At 43.8% G+C, this 15,130-nt stretch overlaps 1 protein-coding gene across 3 annotated transcripts in view; it reads right to left on the reverse strand.

Moving 5' to 3' along the window:
- PTPN14 (protein tyrosine phosphatase non-receptor type 14) overlaps positions 1 to 7,585 on the reverse strand; it is a 149,543-nt gene extending 141,958 nt beyond the window's left edge. Inside the window, exon 1 of one of the 3 annotated variants that reach the window (XM_048492756.1) lies at positions 7,254 to 7,585. The gene's annotated coding sequence lies outside the window, so the exon portion shown is untranslated. Of the gene's footprint in view, positions 1 to 5,915; positions 6,004 to 6,520 lie in introns of those variants that run through there. The other 2 variants (XM_048492664.1, XM_048492912.1) reach the window with 2 other exon arrangements.
- Between the last annotated feature and the right edge of the window lie 7,545 nt (positions 7,586 to 15,130).

Genomic DNA, 15,130 nt, shown 5'->3' on the forward strand with positions numbered 1-15,130 from the left:
GGGGGGGGGTGCTATCTGAATCTTCTCAAAGGTAAGCCAAACACACACTGAAAGATTGACTGTTGTGGCCAGCTAATATGCAGGTGCAGACAGAACACGCAGCCTTCCTTGAGCCAAAGCTACCCAGCTATCACAGAACCCAACAGCTGGGATAGGACAAGAGAGACTCAGAAGTAAGCAAAGTTATGGGAATGCTGCTGATAGGAGGAAAAAAAAGATGCACAACCTTCTGATCTTATTTCCTTCATAATATTTGCTGCCATCTTTTTCATTAAAATAGACATACTGCATACATATCAAGTCACAACCAACTTATGGAGACTTCAGCAATGCGAGAAGCAGAAGTACTGGTTTACCATTGCCTTCCTTGCTGGTCTCCCATCCATGTACCGACCCTGCTTAGTTTCTGTGATCTAACAAGATCAGGTTATACCCAGTCTCCTTCCCTCTACAGACTGCAAAGAGGGAGAGTTATGGCTATTGACGGCAGCTCTGCAAGACTGTATTCTTAGAATTTTAATTTACCTAAAGATAGTTTAATAGTTTTCTATTTAAGATTCATTGAAAGTTCAAAAGTTATTCATAAATGAAATAGAAAAGAAATTCATAAATGAAATAGAAAAGAAATTCATAAATGAAAGTTATTCATAAATGAAATTTAATTATGCAATATGAGGCTATATCTTCATGCAATGTTTAAAACTTTTGGTAAATGAAAACATTTAGTAAATGAATTCCTTTAATCCATTCACAATGTCATGATGTTCCAGATGTTTCTGTAAGATTATTTTGGGCAATTTTTTCTTTCTAGAAGATATTATCATAGATGCTTGGTTTTGCAGTTCTCAAAACTGTGAATTCGTATCTGCAGGGATAGCATGCCTTTTCTTTCCAATCATTTTTAAAATAAAATAAACATATAAAATAAAGCTAAGAAAAAGACTTTAATCCCTTTGTTCCTTTGCAAATCTTTGCCACAGAATCAACTTCTTAAGTGCTAAGTTTCAAGATGTTTAGTGAATAGAAGATTGTTTGATATGGACTAGATCAACACAAGAAGCCAAATGTGAGTTAAGAGGGGCAAGTAGTAAAAATAAAAGTGAAACTTTTTGAGCAGAATACTCCACAAGTTTTGGTATCTTCAGGATCTTCGTTGGAGGAGAAAATCTATAATGACAATAAAAGAGACCCAGTTTGGGAATATTCGAATGAAGTTCCCCTACCTACGGGTGAGGCAGACAATCCATATGTAATTTCAGCTATTCACGTTGAATGTTTAAATGTAGGAAGTATAATCCAATATCCTCCCTGCGCTGGCAATACAATTCCTGAGAAGTTCATGAAAAGTATATTCTGTGGCTGTGAAGCTTTAGAACTTTAAAAGCCTTAATACCGAGTGTCCTCAAGGTCATTCACGCATTCAGTTCAACTGCTGAAGAACCTTTTAGAACCTTGACAGCCAAGGCACACAGTTTCCTCATGAAACAAACACTGCCAGGTGACCATGCCTTCCACCACTAGACTGTCCTTGAAAGAGAGAATTTGCAAAACCATTTTTCAGTTATTCCAATTTTAATGAAAACATTTTGTGATTAAAGGTTCTTAATATCTGTCAGACACCCTGACCAGAGAACTTGAAGCATGTATAAACAGTAAAACCTGATGGAGAAGCTTATAGTGTGGCCTGATCTACAATCCATTTAAATCCCAGAATGCTAAAGATCTATGAGGAACAACTGATACATGCAAGAAGAAGAGTTAGATTTATATCCCCCTTTCTCTCCTGTAAGGAGACTCAAAGGGACTTACAAGCTCCTTACCCTTCCCCCCTCACAACAAACACCCTGTGAGGTAGGTGGAGCTGAGAGAGCTCCAAAGAACTGTGACTAGCCCAAGGTCACCCAGCTGGCATGTGTTGGAGTGTACACGCTAATCTGAATTCCCCAGATAAGCCTCCACACCTCAAGCAGCAGAGCGGGGAATCAAACCCAGTTCTTCCAGCTTAGAGTACACCTGCTCTTAACCACTACGCCACTGCTGCAAGACTTCTGATCTGACAAATGTGACCAGATACAATTCAGGACATACAATGTGCACAACAGGAGAGGAAGCCCACCACAAACACAGACAAACAGATTTCATATGGCTTAAGCCAGTGATCCACAGAGAGTTATGATGCCAATCAATGGTTTTCCTGGTATCCACTGGCAGCTTGAATCTTGAAGATAAAATCCAAGGTGTGTTGAATGGAACAGCCCCTCTCCACAAACAAAACAAAACAGGGGGCTTCAGGTCACTTACTACCAGCTGACTGATTAGTAAAGCACTGAGGTTATACCATACAAGTGCATTTCAGTCATACATCTTTGACTTGGTCATAGACACAGATTTTCTTATGTCTATGGGCCTGCAAACTTCCTCTGTGAAAACCCAAGATGAAAATCCTCCCTTTTCTTTGTAAATTGAAATCAAGCATTTCCTCTTCCCAGATTTCCTCAACTTCCTTGACTTAGAAGGTGCTTCAGAAGAGCCCAGGAAACATCATCTTTTGTAGCCGCATGGGAGTATACTTAGCATGTGTGTTACATATAGCGTAGATTTGTTGTGGTACCTATTTACTTATTTAAGATATTTCCATGCTGCCTTTTCAGATTTCTGCTGGAGATAGCTTACCATGAAAACATCATTACAGTATTAAAAACACTCCATTAAGCAACCATTCATATCAAAGGCAGACCTTTTAAAAGCTAGTAAGATATAGACCCCAATTTAAATTCTAGGGCCAAATTCTAGGGCCGCACAGGCCAAAAGCGACACCGTCGGGCCGGTAAAACACCGTTTTGGTAGGGACCCTTCGCACAGGAGCCGTTGCCAAATCGCTACAGCGGCGCTCGGTTCCTGCCAAAATGGTGTTTTTAAACCTCGCTCGGGGAGCAAGGTTTTTTGCAAGCGCTGGCTTCCATTCAGTGCCATGCGAACGGCTCCAGGTGGAAGCCAGCGTTTCTTCCCAGGCCCTCCCAAACGCTGCTTACCTCTGGTCTCCTTCTGTCACATTGTGGAGGTCAGGAGACACACCTCCTGGCCTCTGACTCCAGGGTCGTCGCTCTGGCCGGAGGCGGGGTGTCCCCTGGCCTCCATAACGTGACGGAAAGACAAAGGAGGTAAGCAGTGTTTGGGAGCGGCGCAGCCTGTGTGAAGGCTGCGCCACAGGAGGCGCGCCCAACGGGACCATCCATGCAAACGGTCCCATGGGGGTGCAGTGGCATAAACTATGCCGCTGCACCCCCGCAAGCTGGCCGTGTGGAAAGGGCCTAGGTTAAAAGATGTGTTTTTGGCCTGGTGCCTAAAAGAAAGTAAAGGGAAGGAGTGAAAGGGAAGGGAAGGAGTTTCAGAATTAAGGCGCCTTGTCCCATCACTGTTTGCCTCATCTCTAAAAGTGAAGGCATAAATAGCAGGGCTTGAGAAACCTTAACTAGTGGGCTAGATCGTATGGGAGGATATGGTCCTTCAGGTACCTGACCTCAACCATTTAGGGCCTGACAGGTAAGAACCAGCACTCTGGATGATGCCTGGAAACAGATGGGTAACCAGCACAGCTCCTTCAGCAGGGTGATATAATCCCTGTAACAATAGCCCAGATGCTGGATTTTGGACCAACTGAAGTTTCTGAACAGTTTTATATTGCATGCATTACAGTAATCTAACTCAGACCTCATCAGAGCATTGATCACCAAGGTCAGATTGCATTTTTGAGCAATGGTTACAGCCAGCAAACCCCCCAGGGTTGATTGATAAAAGTCACTACATGTAACTGAGGAGAGCTCAGCCTCCAACTGTAGGCCAGGATTTAGGAGCACCCTCAAACCTTCTCAGTCATGGCCCCAGCCGGATGGATGGATGGATGGATGGATGGATGGATGGATGGATGGATGGATGGATGGATGGATGGATGGATGGATGGATGGATGGATGGATGGATGGATGGATGGATGGATGGATGGATGGATGGATGGATGGATGGATGGATGGATGGATGGATGGATGGATGGATGGATGGATGGATGGATGGATGGATGGATGGATGGATGGATGGATGGATGGATGGCCACCAATCCACTTGAGACAGAGCACTATTTACTAGCAAAAAGTTGCTTCCTAGGCTGGCTGGCTCATACCTGCTAAGTCAGTTTTCCACAACTGACTACAGCATCAAGCAATTGATTGGATGTATGAATAAGACCAACAAAGATTCAACCAGATCAAAGGTGCATTGTCCCTCTGAAGCAGGACCCTTGATTGTCCCTCTGAAGCAGGACCATCTGAAGCAGAGTTCCCAGGATGGGCACAGCAGCAAAATGGCTGGAATAAAATGGCTTCTACAGGAGGGGAAGCCAGCCATAAAAGAAGTGCCACAGTTTAAATTCAGTAACACAGTGCAGAGCTTTGTGCTGTGGTAGCTGCTGCCACCAAAGCAACATTTAAAAGAATCTACACAGCCAACCAAATCTTCAATAGTCAATTGGAAAAAGAAGAGTTGATTTTTATACCCCACTTTTCCTCTACTGTAAGGAGTTTTTAAGCAGCTTACAATTGCCTTCTCTTTTCTCCGCCTCCTCCCCCACCACTGCAACTGACCCCTTGTGAGATAGATGGGGCTGAGAGAGTTCTGAGAAAACTATGATTGACCTAAAGTCACCCAACATCCTTCATGTGGAGGAGTGCAGAAACTAACAATGTTTACCAGATTAGAGCCTGCCGCTGATGTGGAGGAGCAGGGAATCAAACCCAGTTCTCTAAATTAAAGTCTGCCATTATTAACTGCTACACCATGTTGGCTCTCCATTAAAAGTCATGCTGGGCAAAGGCCCTATTTGGTCCCACCCCCTTCCTAAAAATACTTGATGGGGACTAGAAAAGATGACAACAGGCACCATGGTGCCATAGAGACCCTGTTGGCGAACCCTGCTCTAAAGAGAATAAAAACCTATATAAATTCATTAAAATATACTCCAGATTATACAATAGGCCACCGAGAGGGTAAACTTTCATATACAGACACTCACTGCTTTTCCATGGAGGCAGTTCAAACTTGCAGCTGCAAGTTAGTGAGTGTATAATAAAGTGTAGAGAAATGAAGTGGAGCATGAGATTGTGTGAACCAGCCAAATAATAATGAAATAAGGCCTCATATATACATTATTTTCCTTGCTTTTGTCTTACCCACATGTAGCCAAAATCCAGTGGGTTGTGCCTGGCGGTATCACCCAGTAACATTAAGTGGAATTAGCAATGAACTACCTCAGAGACCCAATGGGAATTACAGGTGGTAAAAATGACATTATAAGCTAGCTACAGACTTGTAGCAACAGTCCAGAAGCATATATGTGAAACCTATAATAGGAGGCTATAGGGGCAAATGGGGATAAGGACAATGTCCAATGCCCTCCTTGAATCTGGGTGTACACTACTGGAAACAGCGCACTGGTCTAGGTGGATCTTTGGCCTAATCTAGTACACCACCACTCATGTTCTCAACCTTTTATAAGGCCCCTCACACACACAAACACTAACAGAACTTGCAAGATCCAATGCATGAAGATACATTTGTTTGTTAACAATTCTTGATTCTGCATAAACTCCTTCAACTGTTCACCCATTATCAGACACCCATTATCAGACACACGCACAAACAAAGAGTTAAGAAACACTTCTCAAATATGATTCTTCTTCCTTTCATTATCTGCACCTTTCATTATGTACATTGCTCAAGAATGCAAAGAGACAAACTTGTAATCAAAAGGCCCTTCGCTACCATTACCCACAGAGTTCAAAAGTAGCAAACCTCATCCCATTTACAGTCCTTAGACACACACATACATCTATTTAGTACATACTGTATATCTAATGACTCATACCTTCAAAGATAGCTTTGGGAAAACTTTTGAGATTAATGGGTTTCTGTCCTGTAAGGAACAGGAGCGGATCCCACTGCATTCCTAACTTCTTGTCACACTGTTTGCCAAAGACAAATGACCAGTACAGACTTGACTGGTAGCTAACAAAGAGCAGGAAGGTAAATCCACCCAACAGTGTGGGAGGGTGGCTGGAAGCTGAGCAAAGAGTCATGTTGTGGGGTTCAGAAGCTAGATAGAGAAGAGAAAAGCTATCCTGTTTACAGGCATTTAATGAAACAAGAACAAAAGTTTTAAATGGGGGGGGGGGTCTACTTGGTTCAAAAGGGCCTTCACTTTCATCGCAATGTTTGCATGTTAACAAATCTAAACCAAAATCAAAGTTTCATAAAAATAGAAGCACCATCTTGCCTCAACAACTGCATGTGAATAGATTCCACATCAAAAACAGAAGAGTTTTTCTTAATGCAAAATAAACATCACAGGAGCGTTATATGACAAGCTGGTATTTTTCAGTCGTTAAATGATGCCCTGATCGATCAACTGCTAACACAGCAAGCCTGCCCGGAATTCACCTTCAGAAACTTCAAATCCCCGCTACGGCTTACCTGTTTCATGTGTCTTTGGGTCACCCGCTCCCCGAAAGACGCAAAAGTCACTGGAATCCCCCAGCTTTTTCCCCCTCGGAAAAGGGGCAATTCAGGCTTTTGTGCAAAATTCCGACGAAGCTTCCCGTTTAAACCCCCCAAAAAATCCAAAGCCAAAGGGAAAAAAAGTTTAACCCGAGAGATCGCTGCACAGTGGAGGTGGCGGTGGCAAAGGAAGAATGGAATAATGGCTAATGTTGGGGGGAGAGGGAGAAAAGGATATTGAAGGGTGACTCCTCCTCCTCCTCCTTCTCTGCCTGGGAAACACTGGCGTCCCAGCAGTGCTGGGGAAAGTTTGGCGAAGTTTGGCGAGGAGGCAGGAAATCCACCGGGGCGGGGGGATGAGCTAGGAGGGTGGGGAAAGAAAGCAAGGGAGGGGATTGTAGCCGGAGCCCCAAGTGAGGAAGGCCGGAGGTGGTACAGGAGGCGGCGGCGGCGGCGGCTGTTGCTGAGGGGCGATTGGAGCGGGCGTGTGCCTGCGTTGCGTCTTTCTCTCCTGTAATGCGGAGCTGCTTGGAGAAGCCACCGCCGACCTCGGAGTCACAGCCCAGGAATGCCAGGAATGCGGAGCGGTCGCTGCAACTGCAGGGCTGGAGACGTCGGGGACTGACTTGGGACTTTCTTTCTTTTGCACCTCTCCCGCCCCCCCTTTCGCTTAGAAGAAGAATTTTTAGACTGGGAAGGATGAACCCACCTAAAAGGAGCTCGAGAAGGAAGCCCACAGGGATGCCTTTGCAGTGCAATTTTTCCCCCTTCCAAGCAGAGCAGCTGCCAAAGCGGGGGCGGGGCATGGAAGAGTCTGTAAAGGTGAACCAGCCGCAAACTCCTCCAACCCCTTCTAACTAAAGTTCTCGTGCCTTTAAAAGAGGCATTTCGGACGCGCGTGGCAGCTCCCCCATTCAAGTGGAGGACTAGGCCCGGGGCGACGAAGAGCCTCCAGGCGAGGAGAAGAACCGGAGGCCGAAGCCGAGGACGGTTCTCGGCAGTGGGTGTGCTTCGGCGCCCGGCGGGAGGAGCCTCCCGTCCTTGGAGGGAAGTGAGGTTGGAGAGGCAGCCGCTGCCGAAGGAATGCAGTTTTCCCGCGGGTTTGGCGCGAAACTTCAGCGAAAGGTGGAGCCTGAGAGGGAGACCGCTGCTTCTTCGTGCTCTGCCACTGACCTGCCTGTTGACGCCCTGGCCTTGAAGATAGGCCTCCCAGGACTTGGGTCTCGTCTTTCTAGTATTCTGGCCTGCTACTTAGCCAGTGTCCGAGTCCGACGGGGGGGTATTACTGATAGATTTCCAACAGTTCTTCACTGACTCAAAAGAGGAGTTTGCATACCTTCAAGCTGGCTCTCAAAGCACTTGTCTGATAATCTGAGGACTTCCCAGGATCAGGCATCCTAGGAAAACAATAGGCCCTTGCTGGATAATTCAGCACAAAAATTATCTTCTGGGTACATTGTGCAATTGTACAACGGCTGGATGCAGTGTAAGAGGGTTCAAAACCCTTTGGAGCCATGAATCTCACTGAGTAAACCTGGACCAGCCACTTCTGACCTAACTTACTTCTCAGGTTGTTAAAATTAAATGGGAAAGGGAGAACCATGTGCTGCATCCAGAGCTCCTTATCTAGAAATTATTAAGCAATATGGAAGTGCCTTGCTGTCTCTGGTGTCCATCATGAGGTAGAATTGAGTAGATCTTGTAAGTGTAAAAAGTCTGTTACTTGTTGAGACCAAACCTTGTTGTACCTAACCATGCACAGTCAATACAAGCAGTTTTTCCATAAATTTGCTTTTAAAGGTGTTAAGGGATACCCCCAGCATGGGCCTCCCTGACATCTCCAGGAAGGGCAGCACTTCCACCAGACTGCAAATCAGGTGACATTGCTGCACTTACTTCCAGATGGTTCCACACCGTCTTCATCGATCTGGTAGGTCGCACCAGGCTCACTGGCAGGTAAAGCAGTGGTGGCATTCAAACATTTTAACAACAGGTTCCAATGGTAGTGGGATTCAAATAATGACTGTTAAAAAGTATTAAAATATATTTTAATATCACTTTTTTATTTTAAGTATTAAAAAAGTGATATTTTGAATTTTAAGAACAGGTTCTACAGCACCTTCAGAACCCCCTGAATCCCACCTCTGCCTCAGTGGCCTCCCACCCTGTGGGACTGTCTTCCCCAGCAGCAATGGCCAAGTGTGGAAAGGGAAAAGCACTTCCCTCCAAGACTGACAGATAAATGCCAGAAGACTTCCAGTAGCTAGCAGCCAAAACTGATCAAGAAGACAGAAGCACCTTATGAGAAGCCTCATTGGGCATCAGGGGAATACGTTCCCTAGAAGAACATTGAAGCCAGGAATCCTTAGAATGAGGGCAGACAGTCAAATAGGGCATGGTAAGAGATTGGGTGAGGCGGATGGAAGTTTTCCCTTTGGAGAAAGAAGGATTTGGGGAGGAATAAGCCATTGGTGAATGGGGTAGAGCAACTTCCTTTTAAATAAAGACCCAAACTGAGAAGGTGGGCTAGAGAGGTTCTATGGTACAGAGAACCTGCCAGCCAGAGGTTTTTGCTACTCCCACGCATCCCGAGGCTCCTGAAGCTTACAAAGGTCCAGTTTGAGCCAGGGTGGAAGGCCTGTGTCAGGACTCACCTGGAGGTGTGCCTCAAAAAAAGACAGCAGATGTGGTTCTCACTATATTTTTTTCGTACATTAGAAGATAAAAGACCTCCATGGTCTATGCATGGCTTGTGGCACACCTTAAAGGGAGGTGTTAAATGTATGGCAAGCATCAGGTAAGAGATAAAGTCCAGGAAAATTTTTAGATAAAAATGGGGGCCCCAGGTTTCTGGAATTTGCAATCCCTGCACTATATGGTTGTGCCAAAGTACAACACCTGATATAAATTCAAAATGAATCCTGACAAGACAAAAGTAGTGCTGATTGGGAAGGCTGAAGTCTTGAAGGATATTGTGCTCTCCACCATTGATGGTATCCAGATGTCACTCACTGACTCGAGTTGGTTCTGGTCTGACTAGAGCAACAGAAATCAACTCTGCACCATCCTCTATAAGACAGCCCTACACATACTGGAAGATGGCTATCATACCACCTCTCAGTTGTGTCCTCTCTAGGCTAAACATACCTAACTCCTTCAATCCTTCCTCATAGGACTTGTCCAGACCACTCACGATCTTCATTGGCCTCCTCTGTCAACATCCTTCTTAAACATCCTTCTTAAAATAGTCCAAAACTGAACATAGTACTCATAGTGAGGTCTATCCAGAGAAGAATGAAGCAGTACCATCACTTTACATGGTCTGAGAGCTATGTTTATGTTGATGCAGCTCAAAGTCACATTTGCCATTTTAGTTACCACATTGCACTGCTACCTTGTGTTCAGTGTATGGTTTATGAAGACTCCTTTTTGCTGTACAAGCAGAGGCGTAGCTAGGGGAAATGGAGCCCAATGCAAAATCAGAGTTTTGCTCCCCCCCCCCCGCCCCATGTTCATTTGTGTTTTTTGTATTTTTTTGTGTTGAGGGCACAGTTTTTAGGCTAGCAGCATTAAATTTCAGGGTGTCTTTAGGAGACTCTCCTGATGATACCTCCCAGGTTTGGTGAAGTTATGGACTTCATCTACTATTAGCTCCCTTTGGAAACAATGGGAGATGGGGACACCCCTTTCGGGGGTCCATAACTTTGGACCCCCAAAACCAAACTTCACCAAACCTGGCTGGTAACAGCAGGAAACTATCCTGATGATACCACCTAAGTTTAGTGAAGTTTGGTTCAGGGGGTCCAAAGTTATGGACCCTCAAAAGGTAGCCCCATCTACAATTAGCTCCCATTGGAAACAATGGGGGATAGAGCACCTTCTTTGGGGGTCCAAAGTTATGAACCAAACTTGGCTGGTATCATCAGGAGTGTCGCCGAATGATATCCTGAAATGTTGGTTCCGCTATCCTAAAAACTGTGCCCCCTGCTGGCCGACAAAGTGAAAACACAAAATATCAAAAATACATTTTTGCTGCCGCTCCCCAGGCTTGCACCCGGTGCAACGCGCACTCCCCTTCCCCATGGTAGCTACACCACTGTGTACAAGACAAGTGTTCCCCATCATTTAATAATGCATTTGATTTTTTCCTACCTAAACACAGAACCTTACCTTTATCTCAGTTGAAATTCATTGTATTAGTTTTAGCCCAATTTTCCACCTGCCAAGACCATCCTGTAGCTTGACTTTTTCTACTGTATTTGCTACCCCTTCCAATTACGTATCTGCAAATTTAGTGAGCATCTCTAGTCTTTCATCCAAATAATTTATAAAGATGTTGGATGCACAGGTTCCAGGACAGATGCCCGAAGCTCTTTAATAGAAGACAAGAAGTATTTGGGATATCCCCCCCCCCTTCTCTCCTTTCAGGAGTTTCAAAGCAGCTTCAGAACTCCTTCGCTTCCACTCCCCACCACAGACACTTTGTGATAGAGCTGAGATTGTCCTAAGAACTGTGGCTAGCCCAAGGTCATTTAGCAGGCCTCGAGTGTAGGAATGGGGAAACAAATGCAGTTCACCAGATAAGAGTCCACCACTCTTAACCACTGCACCATGCTGACTCTCTATGAGTGCGGGAGTGGAAAGATCCTGTGAATAAGGCTTTAGTTGATGTCCTTGACTGCACGATGTAAGAACTACTTCAAAAGGATAGCAGGGAAAGGCTGCTGCTTGACATTTCCATTGGACAGCAAGATTGGTGGTGTTTCATTGTAGATGTAATTGCAGTGATGCTGCCCCAGACCGTCTGGACCTATGCTGAACTAGCATGTCTAAAACAGATTTCAATAGACTTAGCTGCTGCTCTTCTCTGCCTCTGTAAAGGATCAGTCTGTTAGTAGAGTCTAGGCTGTAGATTCTGAGCCAGATTTTCTTACCCAGCCACACAGTGGATTTGATTTAACCTGAGCTTTCAACCATGAGTTCCAAAGACATTCTTTACCTACATTGTCTATGTACTGAACATCTCAAACCAAAGAATCAATCTGACCATGAAAGGGATGAACAAGTCTTTTTTAAAGGTTAAATGTTTGTCCTGCCCTTCCTCTAATGACCTCATACATTCTCAAAGCAACCATGTAAAATAGGTTGGACAAAACTGACTGGTTGAAGTTCCTCCACAGAGCTTCAAGGCAGAGTGAGGGACGTGAGCCTGGGTCTCCTCAGCAGTGTGATACACCCTCCACTATCATGTGAGCTATGTATTGCTCTGCTTTGCATGTTACAGTTTTAATAGCTACGTCCAACAGAGTACCCACTAAAACTGTAGTGTGATGAGTCTTTTAAAAACGTATGGTTGAAACATGTGCTAAGGAAGAGAAACAAAAATAGCCAAAAAAATATTTTACACCGAGTGGCCAAAGCTTTTCAGCAAAGTCTTCACGCTGAGAGCATTCTAGGTATGTAGCATAAAATGAAAGTCAGTCCATTTGACAGGCAAAACAAGGTTGGGGGGAACGCCATTAAATGGATGAGCATCAAAAAGAGGTTACCAGCCTCCCATGTAACAGAGTCCTAAAGGCACAGCCAGGGAATGAAATATATATCTAGCAAAGGAATAGGGTTCTAATGATTGTGTACTTTCATTTTTATTTGATGTTCATTGCACGTTATTTTCCTATAAACTGCCTCAAGGGCCTGTCACGACAGAAAGGCACAGTAATGAATAATGAGATCTCTTCTTATATACCCCAGCCCCTTAAGGCCTGGCCAGGGAAGCAGCATGACCCTCTAATTTCAGATTCCGGAATTTCAGATTCTGGCATTTTAGATTCCAGAGTGAGGTTGTTCTATTACCTGGAAGTAAACATGTTCAAGGGAGATAGCATACTTTCGGTTTATCTTCATTCTTCCCCAAATCCAGTTTTGCTCCAACCATCAACATTTTCTGTTTTATCCACTGTGGTTTGTTTGCTTATTAATTAAAGATTTTATACAAATAGAAAATATGCAGTCTCTGTAAAACAACAACGTAACTAAAATCAGGAAATGATAAATTACCAAAAATGATACCACTCATACCACTAAGAGCCAATGTGGTGTAGTTGTGACAAGGAACTCGTAACGCTCCATTCTGCCATGGAATCTTGCTGGACGACATTGGGCCAGTCGTGTACTCAGCTTACCTACCTCACAGGGCTATTGTAAGGATAAAATGGGAAAGGGGAGAATGTTGTAAGCCACTTTTGGTCCCCTGTGTGGAGAAAATTGGGGCATAAATGGAGCAAGGTAACAACAGAAAAACTCAAACATCATTAAAAAAATGTTAAGCAGCACAACTTAGCATCTCTTTCTACATGTCTGTCAGGAGGGAGATTTCCTTCCCTCCTCTGCCAATCTGTTGAACAGAATGTACACCAAAACAGGAAGCATGGGTAGTGGTGGAGGGCAAACAGAATGGTAAGATACAGCTAACTTGACCAATGCAGCAAGTATTCAGGTTCGTATCATTTTCTCCTTTTTACTCACCGAATTAGATGCTGAAATTCATGAAAAGTGAGAAAATTAGAGGGCCTACATATACAAGCAGATAAACATGTACAGACTATAGCATTTTACATATACATGCAGGAACAGAAAATCTATGGCTGGAACTCTTCTGCCTCTAAGAACAGAAGTTTTTATTATGGAAAAAAACCCACTTCAAGTGTGGACTTGAATCTCAATTAAAAATGTGAAATCTTAATTTGTTGATACAAATAACCCTATTCCCAAACAAGACTGAATATACATGATGACTATACATACTGAAAGACCTGAATGCAAAGTAAAAATTTCTGACTATTTCTGCCTAGAATCCAGCATCCTGAAAGCATGTGTCTAGCAGGACACAAGCCAAGGCAGGAAAAGCATTTGGAGAGATAAGTATGATGACAAACAAAGATACATGAAACTGACAGTTTGGGCGTTGCACTTCAGGCATGTTCTCACAAAATACTAGAGCCAATGACTGACAAATGAAGTTTTGTGGACTTATGAAGAGGCGGCCAAAAAAGAGAGAGGCTTTCCTGTGGCAATGCTTCCACACTGTACAGCGCTTAAAATCTCCTTACAATCTGCATCTTCCGAATCATGTTTGGAGTCTGAACCTAGACCCACCACCTGGGGCACGCGGCTTGTAGGCTGCAGATGGGATGGCGCATAAGATGAGCTTTTGGGTTACTCTCCTTCACACGAGCTTTTGGGTTACCCCTTCGCACAAGGTCTCTTGGCCAGCTTCCATGTATGAACCTTAATGTTTGCATTAGTTGATAGTGATTGCCTCCAAGGCATTCATTTCTGGAAGATCTCCCATGTTTATATTATTATTCAAATGTAAACATGAATCCCATTTGAAACTGCACAGCTATCCCAGTAGGTTGGAGCATCCGAGAAGCTGCGAGGGAGGCATTTGCTGTGGATTAATTAATTGTTGTACAGTGCCTAGGCATGGTTTACATGCCACACCCTGAGTGGAAGAAAAAAAGACATTCCTGAGCAGGGTTAGAGCTCCAGCAAAGGTGTACAGATAAGACCCGGATGAGCAGGTCTAAGAGTTTGTAGAGCCATAAAGTGTTATGGTACACCAAGTATTAAGCTGGAATAAATCTTTGTGGCAATATATAAAATACAGCCCTTGACCCACATTTGTTAGTATATTTAATGTCCAAAGGTGTATATTCCAGGATCATTGTACAGAAATTTCTTTTTCTGCTTTAATGAAGTTTCAGCCCCACCACATTTGTTGTCCCATGCACATTTGATGTTTGGAACTGAGATCTCTGTTCTTCTTAAGTATGCATTCACTGATCACCCATGCCCAAAAATTCTACAGTTTTCCTTGTCTAGCTCTGGGGTTGGACTATGGGAAGCCAGAGTTGAGTAATGTAAACATTATTAGCCTGTAACTGAGGTCAGATCATTAACACTGATTTCCCATACGTCAGTCTTGGAATTAACCTAGTTTTCAGGCATAGTTGAGTCTCTTTAACTCACTTCACTCTTAAAGTTATCCCTCCAACCTATAATAAATCAGAGACTGAAAGTAAATATGAACTAATCCTTCATATTTTATGTTCTGCTATGGCTCCCAACTAGAAATATCCATGGACCCAATCAAATGTAAATGAAGAAAGCATCCTTTAAACTACTTGCCCCATATTCTCCCATCTACGCATTTGAAAAGAACACTTGCTGATTTTTACACGCACGCTGCGTTTACATTTGATGAAAAGTCTATGTATTTTGTAATTGGGCATCCACATGTTATTATGAAACGGTGTTACAGTTGTGATTTTTTCTCTTACTCCATCTGGGAGATGGAAGACATAATTCTCCTTACCTTATTGCTCCCTCTGGTTTCTTTCAAAATGATGGCAAGTTATGCACACTGGTTTCTGAACTCTCCTGAGAATCCTTTCTCAGAAGAGTTCAGCCACCATTTTACAGGTTTATCAGAACAAACAAAATGGTGGCCAAACTGCTGCAAAAGGGGTAATCTCATGAAAGTTCAGCAAGTTAATAATGGCCATGTGCAACTTCCCACTCTAT

The sequence above is a fragment of the Sphaerodactylus townsendi genome, linkage group LG01, assembly GCF_021028975.2.
Source record: "Sphaerodactylus townsendi isolate TG3544 linkage group LG01, MPM_Stown_v2.3, whole genome shotgun sequence".
In the NCBI taxonomy this organism is placed as follows: Eukaryota; Metazoa; Chordata; class Lepidosauria; order Squamata; family Sphaerodactylidae; genus Sphaerodactylus; species Sphaerodactylus townsendi.